At 39.5% G+C, this 26,105-nt stretch overlaps 1 protein-coding gene across 7 annotated transcripts in view; it reads left to right on the top strand.

Annotated features, from left to right (window-relative positions):
* The first annotated feature begins 576 nt into the window (after positions 1-576).
* OSBPL6 (oxysterol binding protein like 6) overlaps positions 577-26,105 on the top strand; it is a 210,344-nt gene continuing 184,815 nt past the window's right edge. For 6 of the 7 annotated variants that reach the window (XM_061202527.1, XM_061202561.1, XM_061202547.1 and 3 more), the window contains exon 1: positions 12,808-12,892. The gene's annotated coding sequence lies outside the window, so the exon portion shown is untranslated. Of the gene's footprint in view, positions 632-12,807; positions 12,893-26,105 lie in introns of those variants that run through there. The other variant, XM_061202541.1, reaches the window with a different exon arrangement.

Raw genomic sequence — 26,105 nt, forward strand, 5'->3', positions numbered from 1 at the left:
CCACGGTGCTCGGAGCGGCTGCGCTCCAGGCCCCGAGCGCTGAGACCATCTGGGGCCACCCCGTGCGGACCAGGGCTGGCCCACCTCCGCCGGCTGGAGCTAGGGCGAACGGGGTCGTTTCTACGGCGCTCAGGCCCGGGGATGTCCGGTCAGGGGCTCCACGGCTGTGATCTCTGGGCACCAGGGGTGTTCCCACGGGGGCCGGGCCGGGAGTGAGCCCAGGCAGTGAGACCCCGCGCCTCGGAGGATCGGCGCGCCCAGCCCGCGGCTCTCCGGGCAGCGCGGCGAGAGTGTCCAGCAGTTCCCGCGCGCAGCTGGAGCTCCGAACGCCGCGGCTCTACTCCAGCCCAGCCAGCCAGCCAGCCAGCGGGAGCCGGGGGCGGGGAGCCCGGAGCGCCGCCCCGCCAGCGCGCCCCGCCCGTGGGAGAGGAGGGGCTGCGGCGCCACGGACCACTGGAGGCGCAGCGCCGCCGTCACCGCAGCTGTCGGCGCCGGAGACCGCGGATCCACGCAGGCGGCACCCGCGCCTCGGCTCCCCGGCCGGCCCGCGCGCCCTCCCGACCGCCGGGGCCGTCTGCAGCCTCCCGCCGCTGCCGCCGCACGGTCGGCGGCGCCGCTGCTCGTCTTCCAGGTAGGTGTCCTAGCTGCGGAGGGGACCTCTGGAGCGGCACGACGGTGCCCGCACCCCGGCCCGGGGGCATTGTGCGCGGCCGGAGGGCCGAGGACCCTGAGGGACGCACGGCCGGGCAGCCCGGCTTGGGCCTCTGAGGCATCGAGCTCTCCGGGGGTTCCCCTGGCCAGAGAGCTCGGGGCGGCAGTGCCAGTCCCGCCCCGCGGCCGAGGTGGGAGGGGGCGTCTGGGTCCCGGTCCGCGCTCGCCGCCCTCCCCTCCCCCTCGTCGTGGGGAATTCCGGCCGCCCGGCTCTAGTTCCAGCATCCCCCCCGCGCAGCCCCGCGCCCCGGCTGCTGGGATGGAAGCTGGGGCAGGGACAGGGACAGGGACTGATATAATTGTCTGCGGAGAACCCGACCGGCGCGCCCGCGCCCGCTCTAGCTAACGCCTACGCCGCACCTTTCAGGGAAGCTGGGGAGCGGAGAGGAGCGGCTGGGGAAGTTGTGCATTGGGTTTCATTGTGCGCGTGCACTGCAGACTGCCCTCTCGGGGCACCCCTGCCCACAAGCTGCTGGCGCCCCTGCAGCCTTTCCTGCAGCCTTCGTCCACACCCCCGGCCAGGGCCGAGCCTGCCTTCTCTGGTTCAGACCGGGACAGGGTTTTCATTGCAGTCAAGACGTGCTTCCCCTGCATCCAGCGGGAGCTGCCTGCAAAACGTGGGGCCGGGGATGCTGGGCGAGGAGGGGATGGGAGACCTAGGGAGGAAGCCGGGAAGAAGTAATGACACCAGCACATTTTTAAAAAAAGCCTCTGCTGTATACAGACACATCTGCATGACATCTTTAAAGCTGTTTTTGAAAGTTATGACCAGATACTGATTTTGTGGCAATCTGTTATACACCTGAAGGTAGCTTAAACAGAGACCTAAAGCTGGGGAAAGCATTACATAATGGACGTGAAGCAATTGACGCGAAACTAAGTGAACCCACTGGGTTGACAGATTATTTCTTCCTCCTGGATGCAAAGTCCTATAGGCTTTTTCTCTATAAGAATTTCCATTTTTAAATCGCTGGATTAGTTTTAGCAAACTGTGCTTTTTTTCCCCAAATAACAAAATAATTTTTCTTGACTATCTTTTCTTAAATTTAAAAATTGCATAGTTGTATATCATAGAGCTGATTAATAAATGTGGTCTTTCTCCAGAGGTAAAAATTTTAATATTTTAATATTAATATTAAATATTTAATATAAATATTAAAATATTAATATTTTAATATTCCTGCTCAATATCATTAACTTTGTTTTCCTCTTGGTTGTATTTTTTCTCCCTCCCTCCTCCCCTTTTTGTTTTTTGGAAGCATTTCTACAGTTTTAGGTACTGCGAGCTCACAATGTTGATATTCCTATCCAATGCTACAGCATTGCAGATACAAAGACTAATAATAAATGAAACAGAAGACCTCACAGTAACTCAGAGTGAGCAGGGTTCCCAAGGTCGAAGGGAAGCTGCAGTGTAACCGGGCTATAACCACCTACAGAGAATATGCATAGCCCTCCTTGGGTTATAAGGAAAGCCCTGATTGGTGGAATATTATTCCTATTATTATTTTACCCCTGGATTTCGTGTGTTTCCCCCTAAAAATAATTTTTTTTCTCCAAGTAGAAACACAGTATTTTGAAATTAAAATCTTTGGTTTTAGAAAGCCTAAAAATCCAGGGTTTGCTCGTATTTCCAGTTTTCATGTTGATAACTCCATTTTACATTCAGCGGATGGATTCCTTTTGGGATATCTCAGTTTCAAATTATGATGGTTTATCAGATGTCTCTTGGTTATAATACAATGTGATTCTGTTAGACTTTTACAGGATCACTTAATATAAGTTTTCTTGTCCTTAGATGGCTTTAACTTTATGTTAGTTAACTTTATTCCAAGAAAAAAGGTAAAATCCTTTCAAGAAGAAATATTTATTTTTGGAGATCTGTAGCATCACTGCAGAAGTAGAATTAGGTTAATGCCTAAGTAGATAAATTTTTTTTTTTTTTAATTAATTTATTTTTGGCGGCGTTGGGTCTTCGTTGCTGCACGCGGGCTTTCTCTGGTTGCAGCAAGCGGGGGCTACTCTTCATTGCGGTATGCGGGCTTCTCATCGCGGTGGCTTCTCTTGTTGCGGAGCACGGGCTCTAGGCGCCCGGGCTTCAGTAGTTGTGGCACGTGGGCTCGGTAGTTGTGGCTCGCGGGCTCTAGAGCGCAGGCTCAGTAGTTGTGGTGCACGAGCTTAGTTGCTCCGCGGCATGTGGGATCCTCCTGGACCAGGGATCCAACCCGTGTCCCCTGCATTGGCAGGCGGATTCTTAACCACTGCGCCACCAGGGAAGTCCTAGATAAAAGTTTTATGTGACTTTATTCATAAAACTGTTGGACTAGGGAGAAGGTATAATTTTTATTAAAATGCCTTGGTTAAGTAACATGCAGTAATCATTCAATGGATACTTACTTATTGAGTACCTGTCTGTTTAGGACATTGGTCTAGGCATGTGGGAGATACAAATAAGAATGAAAAGATGCCCCTCTGTCCGCAAGAGTTAGTTGTCTTGTTTGGAAGGATAAGGCATGAATTCTCAAAATAGGGACTTTTTTTTTTTTTTTACTTCAAAGGTTAAGTAATAATTCTAATACTTTTTATAAGTTTGTTTTTAATTTTGAAAAAAAGGTCTCATACTATCTGTTGATGTCTGAGACTTTTTTTTCCCCACTCAACGTTATGTCACTAAGATTCATCCATGTTGTATGCAGCTGTAGTTCACTGACTTCCACTGCTGTACAGTATTCCATCATTTGTCTGTAACACAATATGTTTCCCTGCTCTCTTACCAATGGCCATTTTTTTTTCATTTTTAAGAAGATTGCAAAGAGTGCTGCTTTGATCATTCATGTTTCCTGGGGCACATGGGCAAGTGTTTCTCTTGGGTAAATACCAAGGTATAGAATCGTTGATTGTGTAGGATGTGTGAATATGCAACTGATAGATACTGCCAAATTATTTTCTAAAATTGTACTAATTTACACAAGCCAGAGAAACAAGCAAACACAAATAATCAAATACAAACAAACGTAAGTGTGTGCATGTGTGTGTGTCTGTGTGTCGGATTGCCTTCCCTTGGCATAGTGATTTGGAGAACACATTGCTGGTAATTCCAAAAGCAGTTGAATGACAATGTGGCAGCATCTTTAATACAAAAAAAAAAAAAAAAAAGACCTCCCCAGGAAAAAAGCTTGTTGCTTACCAATAAAGTCAGAAGTTATCAAAAAAGCTCATAAGAGAGTAAAGGACTCTCTTATTATTATTATTATTATTATTAATAATAAAGCCTCTGTTATTCAAGGATGATTTTCCACATCCCTTGCTTCAGCTATACATTCCTTACATCCCCTGAATAGATGTGTGTTTATATGATTTGAAATCCAGAGTGAACTTAGTAGTTTTGATCAAGAAAATGAACTAAAATTAATTTTAAGGGTAACTGACACGATGTCCATCTCAGTTACTGAACTTAGTAGTCTGCCTTTCTAGTGTGGTTCTGAGTTTCCATGAACTTTGGAGGCAGTCCTACATCCATCCATTCGATCACCAACCCCCTGGCTGGTCACTTCTGTGGGTCTCATGTGGTGGTGACACGGGCACATTGAGTGTCATTCTTCTTCATTCAGCCAGCGTTTATTGAACACCTAGTATGTGTCAAACACCATGTTAGGTGCTGGGTCATAAACATGTCTGCCCTCAAGGATCTACCCAAAACAGACTCTACCCAAAACAAATCACTGTTGAATATGTATACGTGTGTGGGGGGTGGATCTGGCTTTGGTTTTAGAATTTGCATGAAGTATCTATTTTTTCTTTTGTTCCCTAAACTTTTTCCAGATTTATGTTTAGACCTCCTTGAGTTGGGAGTGCTTAAATATAGTTTTATTTTATTGGCTTTTTAAAAGCAGAAGCTTTAAAAGGACTTACTCATGGTAAGTCCTTTTGTCATGTTATCAAATAGGAGAAAGACAGAGGTCAGGAAAGAGATATCTGGATGGGTGAATTCAGATTTGTTGGGAATGGACCATGACTTAGTGTCAAATTGATTTTTAAAGGGAAAAATAGAAAATAGACAACGATGAATGGTTATTAAGAGATCCAACTTGGATATTACAGGGAACTGAGTATGTTGAGTCATGATGGTCTCAAGACGAAGTTCCTGGTGGGTTATATGAACCCATTTTCTTGAAAGTTTGTATTCACTTACTTTGTGTATGTATGAATGTAGTTTATATATATATATATATATATTTTTTTTTAATTTATTTTATTTATTTATTTTTGGCTGTGTTGGGTCTTTGTTGCTGCGTGCGGGCTCCCTCCAGTTGCGGCGAGTGGGGGCCACTCTTCCTTGCGGTGCGCGGGCTTCTCCCTGCAGTGGCCTTTCCTGTGTTTGGAGCACGGCCTCTAGGCGCGCTAGTTTTTATATTAAAATACATCATAATGCAAATGTTAAATATCTGTAAAAGGATTATGTTAATAGAGTGGTGAATTATGGGAAGCAGAAACGTCCAAGGACTCTTTCTTACAGTGGTTTGGCAGGTTACTTGAAAGTAAAAATTACCCTGTGTGAGGGAATTCCATCTGCTGGGGCCAGTGTCTCAGAAAATCTATATAGTAAGCTGACAAAAGGCAGAGCTTGAAAGGAGGTCACTCCAAGTAATCTGATAGCCAGGACTATCTAAGGGATAACTGGGTTAGAGGGAGCATTAAGTATGTAACTTCACTCTTTAAAATAAGCTTAAGTAAATAAGTAAATAAATAAATAAGCTTAAGTACATAACAATAAGTTTAAATAGGTAAAAACATTTAAGTAAAATATTGCCAGATTATCATTTAATATGTTTCAGCGGTGTTATGAGACTGAGTACAAAGAATTCATGATTAATACACAAAAGTTATCTTCTCCTTAGAGATGACGGATTATATGTTTTTCTGTTCAAGAAAAGCTAGATGTCAATTTGTAAAATATATGAAGAAAGTACCCAGACACTGGAGATACTTATATTTGCTTGATGTGCTGATGCTTGAATGACCTTTATATTAGATTCATGAGGTGTTAGAGGTGAAAGGACTTTAAAAAATCTTTTATTCCAATTCCAACCTCTCCCATTTCCCAGGTGGAAAAACTGAGGCCCAGAGACTTGCCCAGTGAGGTACTAGCACCATTAGCAGATAATGTGTCAAATAATTTACTTCTTTTGGTGGTAACAGGAAATAAAGCTCTTTCCTAAGTTATGGGTAGGTGAATAAGAAGATGAACCGATAGCAACCTCTGCAGTAGATTTTAAGCTTCCTTTCTGTCATTCTCTTTGAGTGGTTGGTGTAGGAAGTGAAATCAAGCATATCTTTTAAAATTTTCTTAGATTTTTAGAGAAAAGGCTTTGTTTTTGAGGGTATGATGAGAGGAATAAACACTACAAATATGATTATTTAAAATTTTTTGATGTTTGCTATTTTGATACCCATAGCTTTGTCTTTTAACTCAATGGACGGGAAAGGATAGAGAAAATTAAATTATCCTGTGCTTCTTTTCCTTTGTCATTCTCTTTCCATAAGCTAATATGAGACAAAATCAAAGTGTAGAGGGAATTGAGTCAGGAATAGAACATCAACTTTTATTTTTTTATCTTGCATCTTATTGAGGCAATTCTCACTCTAGCTCTTGAGACAGACCTATCCACCTTTTGAAAAGAGTGTGGAAGTAGAAGGGAGAACAACAGCAGTATATTTTCAGAATCTTTTTCTCAAGAGTCAAATCTAAAATAAACCTGGCCTCAATTTCCAGCAATAGCTTTATTTTACAGCTCCTAAACCAGTGCTTAAGTTTTACCATAAATTTGAAGAAGTTACCTTAATGTTTTTTATACATAATACAATGTTGCTACAAGTCACATACTGTGATCAGCTACTAAAGTTTAAAGAATAAAGTATCTAAAAGAACCTTACAATTAAAAAATTTTTTTGTTACATGTCATTTCTGTAGATAAAGTGGAAAGTCTGATTTTATTTTAAATTAAGATAACATTTTTGCTTTCTGTTTGACTGTAGCAGCTAGACAAGCTTTTGCATATTCACACCCCATCAGGCAACAATGTGAACAGTTTTTGTTGTATAATTTCCCTAGAATAGAAGAAGTAGCACAATTTGAATGGCATGTTGATTATGAAAAGACATTAATGAAATTCTTTTTGATCTCAATAAACCTCCAATTGAAGCAAGAACTATAAAAAGAGTGTGATCTCCAGGGTAGGCCAAGTGAATGTAGGATCCATGTGAAACTTCAGGAAGATAGCAAGGGAAAGGAAGAGATCAAAATCCACAGGAACTCAGAATGATGGAACAAGAAGGTCAGGGAAGGAAGTAGATGGATATTATATCCCAGCTTGTCTTCCAGTTTTATTTCAAAAAGGGCCAACAGAGGAAATAAAAGTGTGAATCTAAAGGCTTATGGAGATCAGATATTATAGAAGATGTCTATTTCTACACTTAAAAAAACCTTTTAAACATCTTAAAGAATACAGAAGGCATAAGATAAAAGACTGATAAATTAAACTTCATTTAAGAAAAGATAGTATGTGTAACAGGCAGGAGATAAACATCATCACACCAGGAAGAAACTATTTATAACATGTTGTAGACTATGGGTAACTTCCTAATATCCAAAGAACTACTATGTATCAATGAGAAAAAATGACTGTTAATCTAATAGAAAAAGGGGCAGAGGAAATGAACAAACAGTTCACAGAAAAGGAATTACTAGTGGCACTTACAAATATGAAATTATGCTCAACTCATAAGAGAAATGCAGTTTTAAACTATTTAACCTGTTAAATTGGCAAAGATCTTAAAGTTTGTTAATTCCTTGGGGTGGCAAGGCTTTAGGGAAACTGACAGGCTCATACATTGTTGGTAGGGGTACAAAAGGGCACAGCATCTATGGATAGCAATTTGGCAATATTGCCAAAATTAAAAATCCACCTGCCTTTTCATCCCAGGAGATCTAAGAAATTTTGCCACAGATATATTTGTACATCGCAAAATGAGTTTGCATCAAGACTTCCGCCATGGCATTGTCTGTAATGACAAAGATTTAGAGAGAGCTAAAGATCCATCAATATGGGATTGGTTAAATAAGGAGCAGAAACAAAACTAGGCAGCTGTTAAAAAGAATGAGATCATTCTATATTTGCTGATGTGGCATGATCTTTCAGATGTAAGAAGGGAACAGATCAAGGTGCAGAGAAGTAGGTGGCCATTGATGTTAAATTTGAGTTTATAAATATGTTTATGCTTGTGACTGTGGAGACTGTCTCTTGAAGGTGACCCAATAAACTGGTAACAGTGACTGGCTCTGGGGAAGAGAGCTGGGTTTTTGGGGTGAGAATGGGAAGGACACTTATTTAGCACACTAATCTAGTACACCTTTTACTACTATTTGAATTCTTAAATATCTGAACATATTATGTATTCAAACCAAGATAATTTTAAAATTTCTTGAGCATCACTTGTATTGATCAAGAATGTTGAGTAGTTGTAACCAGTAGCATTCCTTTGCAACTTTGGGTCCCATTCTGTGTTGATATAAGAATGTGGTAGTTGCCATAAAGACTCACCCTCACTACTACCCTGACAGGCTGAAGTTCAAAGAGGGAAACTGGTAGCAGTTGCCCTTTGGGACAGAGTTGGCGCACCTTGGTTCTCTGCAGTTGCCCTGCCTTTGCCACTGTGCCCCCAGCTAACTGGTTTTACTGGAAAGGAGACTCAAGGGAGTTGATTAGGACCAGGGTACAGATGAGAATTCAGGGAGAACAGACATCGAAGAAGGTGGTGGCAGAAGCCTGAGGCTGGGAGAGCACAGAGAGTGAGATGGTAGTAATTGCCACCCCGACTCTATTCAATAGAGGCAGCTTACAGTGCTAAAACAGAGAGAAATGTTATTTTATGGGCCACTGTCTTGAGGTCCTCTGCTGCCCCTGTCTAGGAATCTGCCCATTCTGGGAATCACTATCTCTTTCACCCTCCTTGTTTTATAGCTAAGATGATCCCCTTCATCCCTTGAAATATCCATTCCATGGAGTATTTTTCTAATTAGTTCTGAAACCATTTACGATATTCTGCTCTTAAACACATACACTCATAGAGTGATTGTTTCATCATGCCTTTGCCCTCCTAGAGCCCACAAAAGGGTATCTAATACTAAGCTACAGAATAGTAAGAAGGAGAAAGCTGAGGAAACAACTGAACAGTTAGTGGGTCATAGCTTTGGGAAGAGTAATTATGTGCTGATATGAATTTTAAAGCAATAATATGAATAGTTATGAGTTATACTGAAGAAAAGGAAAAACTTGGTAACAATCAGAGGTATTGTACTGCAAAATAATTTTCCTAAAAAGAAATAAAAATAGTTTAATTATCATCATTAATACATATTTATGCAAAGTTAATAGACATGGCCTTCATTTGGAATTGGTCACTTTAAATCAGGAAGGACACTCACCAGTTATACAGTGGGGAAATGTTACATCAGTCTCTTTCTTTTGACCTCTAGACGTGAAGTTAGGATTAAGTATGTATCCTAATAAATGAATCAAGTAAATAATATATTCCTTTTCTCTGTGGAAACTCTGATATTATAGTAGATATGTTCATTTTTTTCTTGATGAAGTTTTTAATTTTAATTTAAAATGATACAGAAAGTGAAATATATTATGTGGGTGCCTAATAGCTCTGTTAATTACCAGTAAAGCCATTTCTTCAAAGTGTCCTGACAAGGCATTTGCCCGATTTTCCACTGATGATTTCTCAGCATCCCAGCTTAAGGCAAGTCCGATGGTCTGTCAGTAGGTAAAAGACACAAACCGACAAGGTCACCTGGATTTTGATTTCCGAAGATCTCCATTCTCTAAACTTAAGCATTGTCAGGATACCCACACTACCTGTAATACTAAAATGTGCCCATTTTACATATTTAGCTTTTATAAAGACACAAACTATTCATCATAAGCCAAAATGAGTAAACTTCTCGGAAACAAAGCGCTTACATAAACATGATAAAAGTAAATAATTCTTCCATTACTTTAGGATTTTTTAGGTCCCATTTGGTCAATTACCTCTTCAGGGACATCAGGCTATATGTGGTGCCCTGACAGAGTTCATCAGCCTCACTCACAGAAGCAAGGGATCTGAGAATTGTCTTGTTCTGACTCATACTTGAGAGAGAGAACATAGGAGGAGTGAAACACTAGAGCAGTATTTGGCTGCCCAGGGATGGCCTGCAACCCAGTCCCTGGGGTGCTTGTGGATAAACCACAGGAGTAGCTATGTTCTTTTTAAGTTTGTTTAGAAACTAGGAGGAATAAGCAGCAGCCTCACAGTGGCATACCATGAGAAGCTTTGGGTGTCAAAGTGGGATGATCTGAAGAGCAAAGAATGATAGAGGTGGATGGGGAGAGGTCAGAGAAGCTCTTTATCACAGAAGAGGGAGCACCGGCAGGCTCTGTGGGTCGTGTGTGCCAGTATCTAGAAGACCCTTTCCGTAACTTTCCAGGGCTGTTGAAATTTCAGGATGCATTTGATCCTTAATCGGTGTATCTAATGTGTCTTAATTCCTAATGGAATTTTAGGGGTAGGTTTAATCTGACATGAATGAACATGTAGATTTCTTTAAGAGATTCAGTAGCATATGTTAAATACATGTGAACATGGTATTGTGCTAAACTGCTTCTTCTTGCCAGGCATTCAGCTTCTTTTTTTTTTTCACTATATCCCTCTTTGAAAATAGCCTGCTGTCTTGTGGTGCTTTTTATCACAGTACACACTTTGGAGAAGCAGTATATTTTTGACAGGAAGTGCCCTGGAGCAGGTATCACAGATACACAGGTTCTGTTCCCAGCTTCTCCACTCGTTACGCACCTGACCCTGGGCCAGTAACCTCCGGGAGCCTCATCTGAGGGCAAATTGGTGGTTGTTGGAGTGACCACGTTTCCAATTAGCGTATGAAAACACTTAGAGAACTATTAAGTCCTATGAAAGTGCAATTATTAATCAGTACCTTAAATTCCCATTTACCTAGAATCCAGATAACCAGAAAACCAAAATAACTACATTTTTTCCTGTAGACTTGTCCAGTGACAACTGATTTAATGCTAAACTGCCCAGTGGCACTATAAACTCAGAAGTTACTTGGAAATCAAATACCAATTACAATTACATTCAGTAGTTTTGTTTGTTTTTTAAGTGGTCAGCAGTCTGGGTCTTTGAAAATTAGTTGATTATATGTGGAAAATCAAAGTAGAAAATCCCAACTTCTGACCAATTTGGGGGAAAGCAGGCATCAGTCACCAAGGTCAGTCCACCTCTGGCTCCTTCCAAGGGTGCTGCCCTTCCCCCACTCCACCAGCAGCTTTTTGTCCCCTCGCAGCCTCAGTTGCCCTTTCTACGCCCAGGGCTCTCTCTCCCCTTACGTCATGCCAGCCACCTCTTAACTCATTTTTCCTGAAACCCCATGGCAGTCACTAGTCCCTGCAGCCCTGCGGCTTCTCCTTTCCCCCTGTTCCACTGTGCGACTTCCTTTGGTTGCCTCCTTGTATGTTTTGCTTTCCCAAGCAGAAGGGGGCTCCTTTTTTTTAGGGCCAGGTCTCGTTACCATTCCTTCCTGTCTTTCAAGCTCCTTAGATGTCCACTCTCTGGGACATTTGGTTGCTTCCCTCTGAGCACGCTTCCCTGCTCTGCGACTCTTCATTTTTCTGACATCATCAGTAAAAGAAGTGCTTCCCAAAAGTGACACCTCCATTAAACATGGACATCCCCCTCCCCTTGATTTTAAACCTTTAAAGAAAATAGAAGTCTCTCTAGAATGTTTTATATGCTTCAGATAAAAAAAATTGCACATAGAGAACGCAACAACAGAGCCCGTTAAAGTGACGCTAGTAACTCTAGACTAAGAGTGTCCATTTTTGTTAACGCCTGTAATACAGAGGACTTTGGCTGTGGGGCAGCACGAATTGCTCCTTTACCAAATAACCCTAGAATTCTTCTCCTTTGACTTTCAACTGACTTTTTTTTTCCCCTGGAAGATCTTTTGCTTTCTCCTTCCATTAGCAGTCAGCCTTCTGACACCTGTGCGTGCTGCCCTTCCACAAGATGACATACAGGAAGTACTGAAGTAACTCTTCTTCAGCCACATCTTTGAAGTAGTGAGTAAGGAATACTTCTTACCCTTCATTTTTCTGAAGCTGTTTTTCTTTTGCTCCAAGGTTCATTTTCCAGATAGTACATGATAGTTAAGATGGTATGAAGTCTCTCTCAGTGCTAGATAGATCTGGTATTAGACTTTGTTGTTAGATTATGGGAGGGTTTATAGTTTCTCTGAATATTGGCAATGAATTATCATTCTGACATTCTCTAATCCTATCATGTTTCTAACAGGATCATTAATTTATTTGACAAAATATTTGTGCTTAGAAGTCAGAAAAGGCCCCTGCTCTCCTGGAACCGACATGATAATGAAGGGAGACAGTCAGTAAAAGCGCATTGCTCTTTTAAATTCTATTAAGAACTATAAGGACAATAAAAGTGACTGATGGGGCAGGAGCAGTTGGTGGTGGTGGTGGGTGTATTACTTTCCTAGGGCTGCCATAACAAAGTGCCATGAAGTGGGTGGCTTAAGACAATAGAGACACATTCTCTCAGCGCTGGAGGCTAGAAGTCCAAAATCAAGATGGATCCTTCCTTGCCTCTTCCACCTTCTGGCAGCCCCAGGAATTTCTTCGCTTGTGTTTATACTTAAAGCTTTTAAGCCTCCTTCTTCACATGGCCTTCTTCCCTGTGTCTCTGTCTCTATCTCTCCTTTATATAAGGACACCAGTCATAATGGCTTAAGGGCCACCCCTACACCAGTATGACCTCATCTTAACTAACTACATTGCAACAACCCTATTTCCATTTAAGGTCACATTCTTAGGTATTGGGGGTTAGGACTTCAACATATCTTTTTTGGGAACATGATTCAGCCCATTACAGCGGGCTTCTTTGGGTGGACTGACCAGGCAAGGCCTTGCTAGGTGAAGACACTTGAGCTGAGCCTGAATGATGGGAAGGGGCAGGTTGTGAAAAAAGTCTGGGAGCAGATCCTTTCCCGGCAGAGGGAACAGCAAGTGCAGGGACCTGGAGAGTGAGCCTGTTGGAGTGGAACGTATGTACATTAGGTTTTACACTCTCAAAAGGGACAAAAATATGTCTGGTTCAGGCAGGTTACTTTTAAGACAAAGGGGTTTTACTTTTGAGCACTCTTGAGCACTTTTTGCTTTTGGTCAGGCAAAGACCGAAAAAATTTTTCTTTAAAAAATTAAATGCTGAGAGATAGGCCTTCCAGCAGTAGCTAATCACATATTAAGAATTTTGTTGATTAGAAGTTCACTTTGCATTTTAATAGTAGAATTCTCCATCACTATATTTGGGTTTATTTACCTAAAAGCTTTAAATATAACAACAACCGAGAATTAAGCAGACTTTGTAATAGTGAAGATTATTTTCTAGTGGTAGGAAATTAATTAAGGCTAAGTATACTCTTTAAAAACCTGACATCATATATTAAATTGTCATTTTTCAACAAGATTGTAACATTATTGTTGTTGTCCTATGTGACACCTATGCAAAGTAGCATTAGTGTGATTTTTGTTACATATTTATGAAAAATCTTAGTTTTTTTGAATTTAAAAATAGATACAGAATCTAGAAAAATCTATATGGAAATAGAAATTTCCTAAGATAGTCAAGAAGATGCCATATTAGACTGGTAATACCGTTAAGCATTCAGAAGTAGGATAAAGTAACTTAAAATATTGTAATATTTAATGCAAAGTTGACATTATGAAATATGCAGTAGTACATTGTATACGTGTACTTTTAGCCAGAACCTTGGTGTCGTTAATACAGATATATTTGTTTATACTACAGAGAAAATATATTACTTATGAATAACAAGTTTCTATAAAAAGTTGTGAGTTAAAAAATGCTTATGTAAAACTAGCTTTTTATGGTGAATGACTATTTAGGTAGTGTTTAGGATTACAAGACCAGACTGGAGCCAAGGCTGTCTGGGTTCAAATCCTGACTTTGCTTCCTGCAGCTGTGTGACCTTGAGTAAGTCATTCTGCCCTAGTTAACTCGTTTGTAAAAAGGGAAATATAAAATTAATACCTAACTCAAAGCATTGTTGGGAGGATCAGTGAGTTAATGCATATATATTTCCTAGAAAGGGCAGATAGTAAGTGCTAGCTGTTATTATTTTTAGCATGTTAATTGAAAATTAGATATATCAATATTCATTAATTGGAAAACTTATTATGTAAAATGTAAATATAGTCAATGTCTCTTATGCCTTCTTACAAATCAAAAGCAAATTTGAGAGAGATAAGAAACCTGTCAACAGAATTTGCAAGACTCTGTTTTAATGTTAATAATCTGTTAAAAGTATTTTATATGCTTACTCATTTAGTTACTTATAGCAATGACTGTGTTCAAGAGACTTTGTTAGGTCGTAAGGGAGAAGGAAAGATGATTAAGCTGTTGATCCTGCTTTTAAGAACCTGCCTACCCAATAGGGGAGATAAGACATAATTTAGTATAACACGAAGTGTAATGAGGTAAGTGTCATGCCAAGAAATGTGATTTCGTGCTGCAAGTATCTCTGGAGGTTGGGAAGCATCTGAGGAAGTTTTGTGGGTAAGAGGGGCATGGGTAAAAATGTAGGAACTGATGACATTTTTAAGGGATAGGAAGAATAGGAGAAATCTGAGGTAGAGAAGGAACAGTTAGATAAATAGGCAAAAGACTGAGAGTCTTGTCCCCAAGTCAAGAGAGGAAGGAATTTCTAGGAAGAGAAATGGGCTATCACAAAGAATATAGAAAATTTAAGGGGAGTGAGGATTGAAAAAAGACCATGAAAAACATTCCCTCCTCATCTTCCTTTGGGCCAGAGAGACTTTGTTGGGGATTCATTGGCTTTTCTTGACAAAATAGCACGTAGTAGCAGAATTTCTGGGACATGACATATAACTGACAAGACATCAGGTCAGTTAAGGTATAGTCTGTTTATACTGATGTGATTCAAACATAGTGAAATTTCTAGGAGGTTTTTGTTTTGTTTTTAAATTCCTCACAGAGCACTTTTAAGACTACCTACCGTTTGTTTAGCTTTTTTTTTTTTTGTCTGCCATACATTGTCCTAAACATTTGCGATGACCATCCTCTCATTTAAAGCCTTGAAGCTGCTTTTGCAGTAGATATTGTTACTTCCATTTTACAGTATGGAGGCCATGGTCCAGAGAGGAGGTGACCAGTCTCAATCCTTCCATCTATAATAAGTGAACAAGCTGGAATCGAACCCAGCCTGTCTGGCCCCAAAGCCTGGACTCTTAACCAATTTTAGATAATAATTGTTTAGTAACCTCAAGGCATTTTAGAGGGAGAGTTGTTAAGACCAACATTTACTGATGACCAGCCACACTGGCCTCCTTGCTGTTCTTTAAATAAACATGGATTATTCCCACTTCAGGGCCTTGGCACTTGTTCTTTTCTTTCTTTAGAACGCTTTCCCCCCAGCTTTGCCTGATGGGCTCCTCCTCAACTTTCATGTGTCAGCTTGAATGGCAGAGAGGCTTCCCCAGCACCCCACTGAAGTCCGTCCATCACACCTGGTGCGTCCCAACCTGAGAACAACTCCCTCCTTAGGTGTTTTTTTTTTTTTTTTTAACATCTTTATTGGAGTATAATTGCTTTACATTGTTGTGTTAGTTTCTGCTGTATAACAAAGTGAATCAGCTATACGTATACATATATCCCCATATCCCCTGCCTCTTGTGTCTCCCTCCCCTGCTCCCTATCCCACCCCTTTAGGTGGTCACAAAGTACTGAGCTGATCTCCCTGTGCTATGCAGCTGCTTCCCACTAGCTATTTATTTTACATTTGGTACTGTATATAAGTCCATGCCACTCTCTCACTTCATCCCAGCTTACCCTTCCCCCTCCCCGTGTCCTCAAGTCCATTCTCTACGTCTGTGTCTTTATTCCTGTCCTGCCCCTAGGTTCTTCAGAACCTTTTTTTTTTTTTTTTTTTAGATTCCATATATATGTGTTAGCATACGGTATTTGTTTTTCTCTTTCTGACTTACTTCACTCTGTATGACAGACTCTAGGTCCATCCACCTCACTATAAATAACTCAATTTAGTTTCTTTTCATGGCTGAGTAATATTCCATTGTATATACGTGCCACATCTTCTTTATCCATTCGTCAACACTTAGGTTGCTTCCATGTCCTGGCTATTGTAAATAGTGCTGCCATGAACATTGTGGTACATGACTCTTTTTGAATTATGGTTTTCTCAGGGTATATGCCCAGTAGTGGGATTGCTGGGTCATATGGTAGTTCTATTTTTAGTTTTGTAAGCAATCTCCATACTGTTCTCCATAGTGGCTGTATCAATTTACATTCCTACCAACAGTGCAAGAGGCTTCCCTTTTCTCCACACCCTCACCTCCTTAGGTGTTGATTTGTTGTTGTTTGCCTCCCAATATTCAATGTCTAGCTTAGGTGCTGCTTTATTCCCAGGACCTAGTTTGTATTTCAGTAAATATTTGTGGAATGAATGAATGCATAATATCTCAGAGCTATTGGATTTTAAGAACTTGGTGAGATTTTTTGGTTGAAGGAAATGTTAGAAGTATCAATTCATGTCTGTGATTATTTCTTATTTAACCGTGCATGCCTTTTTTCAATAACTTTGAATTGAAAACTGCATGATATTTTAAAGGAAAGTCCTAAAAATTCCTTATGTGTTGAAAGTGATACAAGTTCATTGTAGTAAAATTTGCAAACTGAGAAAAGTATATTTTTATTTATTTATTTATTTTAAAATTTTATTTATTTATATATGGCTGCATTGGGTCTTTGTTGCTGTGCCTGGGCTTTTCTCTAGTTGCAGTGAGCAGGGGCTACTCTTTGTTGTGGTGCGCGGGCTTCTCATCGTGGTGGCTTCTCTTGTTGCGGAGCATGGGTTCTAGGTGCGTGGGCTTCAGTGGTTGTGGCACATGGGTTTAGTTGCTCTGCGGCATGTGGGGTCTTCCCGGACCAGGGCTCGAACCCGTGTCCCCTGCATTGGCAGGTGGATTCTTAACCACTGTGCCACCAGGGAAGTCCAGAAAAGTATATTTTAAAATCAGCTATAATATTGATTCTAGAAGCTGAATTGTAATATTTGGATATGTTCCTTTAATTCTTTACAAATTGCTTTCTTTTACTCAACAATGTATCATGAGTATTTCTTGTGTCATTCATTATTCTCCTAAACTTCATTTTTAAAATAGAATTTCTTTTTTAGAGCAATTTTAGGTTCACAGCAAAACTGAGCAGAAAGTACAGAGATTTCCCAAATGCCCACTTCCCCCAAACAAGCCCAGCCTCCCCTATCAATACCCCACACCAGAGCGGTACATTTATCACAATCGGCAAACCTACATTGCCACATCATTATTACCCGAAGTCCATAATTTACATTATGGTTTGCCCATGGTGTACATTCCATGGGTTTTGACAAATATATAATGACATGTATCCACCATTATAGTATCATACAAAGTAGTTTCACTGCCTTAAAAATCATCTGTGCTCTGCCTATTCATCCCTCCCTCCCCCCAGCCCCTGGCAACCACTCATCTTTTTACTATCTCCATAGCTAAATTTAATTTTTAATACATGCAGAATATTGCATTTTATGCACATACCATACTTAATTCTAGTTAGGCAGTTAGGTAGTTTTTTGGCATTATAAATAACCTGATAAATGGCCTTGTGTAAAGATCTTTGTGTACAACTCTGGTTATTCCCTAGAATGGCTAGATTAAGGATTAAGGGATGTGAACATTTTAAGGCCTTCATTACATATCCTCTAGCAGTCTAGGCCTCCAGATTTTTTAAAAAAACCATTTCTTGCTAAGAATGTATGAGAGGGCTTAGTAAAAAAAATTGTCCAAGCATGGTGAAAACGTGGACACAATAATAATAGCTGATATATATGCAGTTTACTATGTGTCGGACATTGTTTTAAGCACTTTATTTGAATTAACTCATTTAATAGTCACAGTAATGCTATTGATTACTGCTGTTATCAGCTCCATTTTAGAGATGAGAAAACTGAGGCACAAAAGGTTAAGTAATTTGGCCAAGTGATTTCCTTAACTGTAATATGGGAATACTATTGGGACCTAAGTCTTGAGTCGTTATGTTGTGTTGAGTGTTTTGTGCTTTTCTGGCCCATTATCACCAGTAAAAACTAACCAGTTATCACCAGTAGTGTTAGGGAATCATCACTGTTACAGAAGTGGTAGCATCAAAGACATGACAACTAAAATGACCGCAGAGAATTTATTAGCTCTTAGTTTTTCAGTTAATGAATAAATATTCAAACAGAAAGTTTCCTTCAAATTCAACTTTATCTAACTCACTCAACATTTAGTATGTCATTGGTGTTTAGTGACTATTATTTAATGATAGCTTATGAATTTTTTTCTTTTCTGAGAGGAAATTGGCTGTATCATATATGTATTGGACACTTTGGGTTCTTAACTCTGGTTTTTCTGACTTCAGTGTATAAATACTATCTGGCACATAGTAAAATAGGACTAAAATTATTAATCCCAATTGGTGGTTAAAAGAAATATAAACTTAAAATCCAGTTTTCTAAATTCAAATGAGAGCTCCCATGTGTCAGTATGTAAAGGCAGCATTTCAGTTTTTGACTTTACTGTGGAAATTCTGCTTTAAACAAATACAAATCAACATTCTTTTCCCTTCTCTCTGCTATTTCCCCCAAGCCCCAATCATTACCCCTTCCACACACTTAATATTTCTATTAATTTGCTCCTGAGGATGCTCGCATATTTGCTGCTAAGTTTTTCTGGGTCTTTTTAGAGGACAGACTAATTTTACTGCCTAGGTTTGGGGCTCCATCCTATGGTTCCCTGGGTCGCAGAGATACTGAGTCTTCAACCTTTAGCTGCCTTTGAGTGACTGTTCAGATGTCATGGTAACCTCAGTGGGACTGATAACTATCAAGGGTTGTTTTTTATTTTCACTTGTTAAATCCCCCAAACTAATGCTATTAAAGGGCTTTCAATAGAAGTAGAAGGCGCTTTCTATTCATCTTTCTAACTCCCACGTCATATAACCTTATACATAGTGGGCATTCAGTAAGTTGTTGAATATGTAATTTTTGTTAATTGATTCATATAAAATTACACTGTACGTTGTTTGCTATTATAAATGCTAATTATAGGTTTGTTTAGTTTGTATTTACACTCTAATCTTCCAGAGCACTGAAGAAAAAACCTGTAGTTTTTCCTTTAAACTTTAAAAGGAAACACGTATTTGGGTAAAGCACTGCTGTACTTCTATTCTTAAATGTCCATTATAGGGTAGCTAACTGACAATTATTTGTTTCCCTATAGAAGAAATATTTTAAAAAAATATCTTGAGAAGAATGCCTAATTATTCTTTATGAGCAGGTCACGTAAGGAAATAACGAGATTTAGGGATTACATTTTTCAAAGCCGGGAATAAAGTAAACAAAGGCTAAAATGGATTTCTTTAAGTTAGAGATACTAGAGTTTTTTAGTTGATTCTTTTTGGTTTAAAACAGACCATTTGACATTTCTCTGCAAAGCAATAACTTATGAATTAAACACAAGCAAGGTTCTGTTTCTTCAGACACTTTAACAACTACCCACAAATCATAAGGTAACTTTCTTCATTTCTCCTCTGCTGGCATAGGTGTGATGACTGTACTTAAAACAGGAAATTAGTAATCTCTTTTTGAGGGTGGTGGTAGAATGTTATCCCTGACAAATTAGCTCGTATATCTGCTCCTAGGTTTTAGTTTAAATATGCAACTCAGATGATAATATTACATCTAAAAGTGCTTTAGGTGACTTCCCTAGCAGTCCAGTGGTTAAGACTTCGCCTTCCAATGCAGGGGGTGTGGGTTCGATCCCTGGTAGGGGAGCTAGGATCCCACATGCCTCGCCGTCCAAAACCCAAGACATTAAAAACAGAAGCAAGGCACTTCCCTGGTGGTGCAGTGGTTAAGAATCCGCCTGCCAATGCCGGGGACACGAGTTCGAGCCCTGGTCTGGGAAGATCCCACATGCCGTGGAGCAACTAAGCCTGTGCGCCACAACTACTGAGCCTGCACTCTAGAGCCCACGAGCCACAACTGCCAAGCCCACGCTCTGTAACTACTGAAGCCCACACGCTCTAGGGCCCGCATGCCGCAACTAATTAAATAATAATTAAAAAAATCTTATATGCCTAACCATGTATTTACCATTTATGTTCCTTTCATGCCTTTTTGTAGATCCATATTTTTATCTGGAATCAGTTGCCTTCAGCTCAAAGGACTTCCTTTAACATTTCTTGTGTCTGATGGTGATTAATTCTTTTAGCTTTTGTGTTTCTGAAAATATCTTTACTTTGCCTTCTGTTTTGAAAGTTATTTTCACTGGATATGAAAATCTGGGTAGACAGTATTATTTTCTTTCAGTACTTTAAAGATGTTGCTTCCCACTTGAATAGTTTGCAATGGAAAATCTGTTGTTATCCATATTTTGGTACATATTGTATCTTTTTTTCCCCTCTGGCTGTTTTAGAGATTTTCTTTATCATTACGGTTTTGAGCAATCTGATTATGGTGTGCACTGATGTGGTTTTCTTCATGTATCTTGTGCTTGGGACTCATTGAGCTTCTTAGATCTGTGGGGTTTTCATTTTAAAGAAAGTTTGAAAATTTTCTGCCATTATTCAAAAGTTTTTTTCTATTCCTTCTTCACTTTCCCTTCTTTTGAGGTACTGTATTTGCCTGTATATTAGACCATTTGAAGTTGTCTTACAGCTCACTGATACTCTGTTCAATTAAAAAATTTCTCTTTTCTTTCTGTCTTACTTTGGATAGTTACTACTGCTATGCCTTCACATTTAGTAATCTGTTCTTTGGCAGTGTCTAAAACATTAATCCCATCCAGTGTATTTTTCATCTCAGATTTTGTTGTTTTCATCGCTAGAAGTGGTACTTGGTGTTTTGAAATGTCTTCCGTCTCTCTATTTAACTTTTTGAGCATACAGTTATTATAATTGTTTTAAAGTCCTTGTCTGCTAATTCTAATATTTGAATCAGCTCTGAGTTGAGGAGATTGCTTGATTTACCTCCTCATTATGAGTCATATTTTCCTGCTTTTTTGTGTACCTGGTAATTTTTTATTGGATGCCAAATATTGGGAATTTTACCTTGTTGGGTACTGGATATTTTTGAATTTCTATAAATATTCTTGAACTTTGCTCTGTAATACAGTTAATTTACTTGGAAATAGTTTGATTCTTTTAGGTCTTGCTTTAAGGTTTTTTAGATGGGACTAAAACAGTGCTTAATTTAGGGCTAAGTATTCCACAGGACTGGAAAAGACACTTCTGTTTACTCTGTCCAGTGTCCTCTGAATCATGAGGTTTTCCAGTCTGGGAGATGGGAGCAGATACTGTTTTTGATTCTGCATGACTTCAGGCACTATGCTGTAACCTCTGAGCCTTTCTGTTGGTTCTTTCTCCAGCTACCTTAGTTTCCTTACAGCTGTGAGAAGGAATCAACTGCATTTTTGAGGTGGACTCTCTGTACATCTCCAGAATTCTCTCTCTGTGAAGCTCTGTCCTTTCCTTCGAACTATAGCTGCCTTGGTCGTCTCAGACTCTCAACTCAGTAAGTCTGCTGATCCCTTCCTGGCTTCCCCTCCCTTTGCCACAGCTGGAAACTCTCAAGGCATAGGCTGGTACAACTTAGGGACTCACCTCACTTTCCCATAGGAAGGTAAATCCTGTCCTTGTTGTTTTATCTTGGCTAGGAGTGGAAGTTTTCCTGGGATCTGTTGAAAGTGAGGAGACAGACAAAGGAGTAAAATAGAGAACTTCAGGGGTTGTGGTAGAAGTTTACATGGTCAATGTGGTGAATAGGAAAGCCTAGCTGAGGTGGTAAGAGTTTCTTCAGCAGTGTTCGAAGCAACTGAGTGAGTTGGCTAGTGGTTTTATTGATTTATTATTTATTGTTCTTTTTTAGATACTGTTTGTTTGTTTAGTGCCTATTCTGTGCCAAGGTCTTGACATACATTATTTCTCACCCCTACAATAGGTCCAAAAGGTATTGTTATTGATAATGCTTCTCTACTCCCCACCCACCTTCCCCCTAACCTCAGCCCCAGCCCTTCTCAATATTAGAAGGGGAAGTAGGATTGTCAAGTGACTGCCGAAGTCCTGCAGCTTGTAAATTGTATAATCCTATTTCAAACCCAGATCCTTGTAGCTTCAGAACCAATTGGTCCATAGTACTTTCTTCTTGCCAAGATTGAGATTTGTGCTGAGTGAGTGGGGAGTTGAGAGTGCTAGAAAGGGAGAGGTGGAAGGGACAGCTTATGATTAACTAGATCAGGAAAGGAGGGAGTCAAAGATGAAGGCTGATGTATGGAAAGAAAAAAAGTTGCAGAGACCTTAAGGTCTCCATTGTGTTCACAATGGCTGTAATGGCCTTAAAGAAATAAGGGAGCATGTACTTAGTCCTGGATGATGACAATGACAGTGAGGTGGGAGAAGGAAGGTCCCTAGAATTTTACCTGATCTTCTAGTTAATCCTGGACCTCTAATAATAGTTCCAGATAGATTGTAGATCTGAGAAAGGTAAAACAAAAATATTCTAGAAAAAGTAAGCAAAGATTTTTTAAACAAGATGTAAAGAGTACTCATCATAAAGAAAACACTGTATTAAAGTTCTTTTCATCAGAAATGCTGACAGAGAGCAAAAAAGCAAGCAATAGAGTAGAAGATATTTTCAGTACATATATCCAAATCCTTTTTAGGTCAGTCACTTGGACGAATGAGAAGTTCCATGGAGCCATTTATTGAAACACTAAAATGTTTTATTCTTTCTATCAGAAATTCATTAACAAACACCATGGCTTTGTATATTTTCAGAATTGTTTGTCTAATCCTCTTAAGGGCATTATACCACTAAGCAGCACAGCTAAGTGTTTGACCAGTTTTAATTAGAACGATCATTTGTCACACTTTAGAAGCATTTGGCTCTTGGCTATGGAAGTATCAAGGCTGGGCAAAGAAGTATTAATTCTGCCATCTTTTAAGGTTACATTTCAAACTGTTAAAACTAGTCACACCTGAGTCAGTATATAACCTTCAACTATTCAAGCCTATTCGGTATGCTGGTTAATCAGATTATGCATCTAATTTTTCCACAATATAATATATGAAGGCCATGCGATTAGGGTTTATCTTATTGGCTATTTTAAGAAAGTTAGCATATATTTTTTGTCTTGTATGAAGAATTAAAGAGTTTTCCAATAGGTAGAATGAGACAGAATAGGATTCTTGGATTCTTGTATGGGTTAAAAGGCTATTGCACATTATGTCAACACAAAGAGTGTGAGAACTCACAGATTATGTAATATTTTGTGGTCAGGGATTACCAAGTAAGATGTAGCAATGAGACTGAGTCCACAGCTGCATGAGAAAGTCAGTGTCACTGCTTAACAGTTTTACAGTAGACCAATGGGACACAAAGAACACAAAACCATGAGGCCACAGTAGTATAACCTATATACTTAGTGCTATTATTATTTCTCCTCTGGTTTTCAAGGTGAAGAGAGAGTTAGAAATTTTGATTCACATTGAATCACTCTCAAAAGGATTTAATTCAGTTATCAAAGGCTTTAGTAACCTCTTTACCAACTCTCCTTTATAAGAGTTGGGTTTTTTAAATGAGAAAGTCTTCTAACTGGTGGGTCCCTGCTTATAAAGGTGGTGCTGAGTGAGTGCCTCTGTGTGTGTGGGTGTAGTGAGGTGGTATATTAGTTTCCCATGGCTGCTATACAAATTACCACAAACTTGGTGGCTTGAAACAACACAAATTTATTCTCTTATAGTTCTGAAGACCAGCAGTCCGGGCTGAAATCATGCAGTTGGTAGGGCCACTGCCCCTCCAGAGGCCCCAGGGGAGAATCCATTCCTTGTCTCTTCCAGCTTCCAGTCTGCCAGCATTCTTTGGTGTTTCTTGGCTTGTGGCCTCATCTCTCCGAATCTCTATTTCACCTCTACATTGCCCTCTCTTCTGTGTCTGTCTTTTCTGTTTGTTTCAAAACTCCCTCTGCCTCTCCCTTATAAGGATACACGTAATTGCATTTAGGGCCCACCTAGATAATCCAGGATAAGCACTCTTCTTAATATCCTTAACTTAATCATATATATATATATTTTTGCCATATAAAACAATAGTTTTTCTTTGGCCATAATAAAGGTAACATTCACAAGTTCTGGGGATTAGGAAGTGAATATATCTTTGGGGGGCCATTTTTCAGCCTACCACAGTTGGTTTTTCCAGCTGTGAGTACACCTGCCATCAGGAGATGCCTGCAGAGGTACATTAGCGAACATGTGGATGCCACGAGTATGCAGGGAAATTCACCTGTAAGAACCCCAGGTGTGTTGGGCTGGAGTTACAGCTCCTGGGTGTGTGAGGAGGGGGAGAGATGGAGGTGGAGTGAGTATTGTGAAAGAATCTTGAGGAAAATATCAAACGTTCTGAGACCTTTCTAAAGCTAAGTAGTAAATGGTTTGAGAAAGTCTAAGAGGTGGTGACTTTCAGCTAATATTGAGAATATTTTTTTCCTTCTCAGCTATTTGATGATTAACAAATATTAACCAAATTGTGGAGATTGATTTTGGAGAACTTGTGTACCAAAGTGATGATTAGTAAGGTTTTATTAGAAATGAAGCATTGTCCAATAGAATACTTTCACTATTATTGCTCACCATTTGGTCTTAAACCTTTTTGTTTTTACTCTTTAAAAAATGTGCAGGCTTCGTTCTAAGCACTTTTTACATTATTAATTAACTTTACATTTATTGTACTTTATTTCTTTTATTTATTTATTTACATTTAAAAATTCATAATAACTCTAGGAGATCAATAATGATCTCCTTACAGACTCATCTGTAAAGAAACTGAGGTACTGAGAAGTTAAGTAACTTGCTTGTGGTCACACAGTTAGTAGTGTATTACAGGATTTGAACTCAGAGTCTATACCCTTAATTGTATGTCAGGGTTTGGCAAGCTTCTTATAAAAAGAGCTGGATGGTAATTACTTTAGGCTTTGCAAGCGAAAATGTCTCTGTTGCAGCCACTCAACTCTGCTGTTATAGTAGTGAAGCAGCCATAGACAACATGTAAATGAATGGATGTGGCAGTGTTCCAGAAAAACTCTGTCACAAAATAGTGGCAGTGGGTCAGGTTTGGCCTGTCTGGTAGTTAATATTATTTTCTCTTTTTAAATCCAAATTTTTCTGGGTACTTGGGCCAGTTCAGTCTGGAAAATTCAGGTCCTTAAGATCTGAAACATCTTCTTTAGTTTTGTTGATGATTTTCTCCTCTTACTGTATTCTTTTTTCTGGAATCTTTTTATTTGAATATTAGACTTCCAGGATTCACTAGTTCTCTAATTTTCTTATCTCTTCTCGTATTTCTTCATTTTTAATCTTCTTGCCCTACTTTCTGAGAAATTTCCTTAAGCCTTATTTTCCAGCCCTTCTCTTGATTTTTTCATGTCTGAATTTCCTTTTTTTGTATAAACATTTCTTTCTTGTTTTATGGATACAATGTCTTCTTCTACTCCTTTAAGGATATTAATGTTTTCTGTTTCCTGTATAACCTCTGTTTCCTCCATGTTGCTTCCCTTATGTTTGCTTGTTTTGGTCTGTCTTTCATGTTAGAGCTTTTCCTTAGATATCTGGTGATCCTTGATTGTTTACTTCTATTTAAGAGTGAGTCACCAGGGAGCTGATTGGGAAGCTCCCAGCACGCAAGGGGGCTTCTAAGCTGAGGACTTCACAGACAGAGCCAGTTCCATGAGGAAGTCCACCCTCACTGCCACAGCAATATCCTTAGTTTTTTTTTCCATTGGTTAGGAAAGATTTCACAGAGAACAATCTCCCAAGCGTCTTCCTGAAGGCTACAGCTGGCTGCCATTTTTCTTACCTACTAAGTAACTTAAAACGCTTTTTAAGAAAATGTCTTTTCCTCTTTTGTCCATATTATTGGTATATATTCTGAAAAAAATAAGACTATATTAAAAATAAAAGCTGTAGCTACATTAAAAATTTTTTTTAAGTCAACAAAGACTTTAAAATTCATCTTCCTCTGCAGTTAGGATAGACCAGGTACTTTACCATTAGATGATTCAACCTATTTGATGGCCATCCTTTGAATATTGTGCCTTGATGGCTTTTCAGGTTTGGATATCAATTTT

Source organism: Eubalaena glacialis, chromosome 1 (assembly GCF_028564815.1).
Source record: "Eubalaena glacialis isolate mEubGla1 chromosome 1, mEubGla1.1.hap2.+ XY, whole genome shotgun sequence".
Taxonomy (NCBI): Eukaryota; Metazoa; Chordata; class Mammalia; order Artiodactyla; family Balaenidae; genus Eubalaena; species Eubalaena glacialis.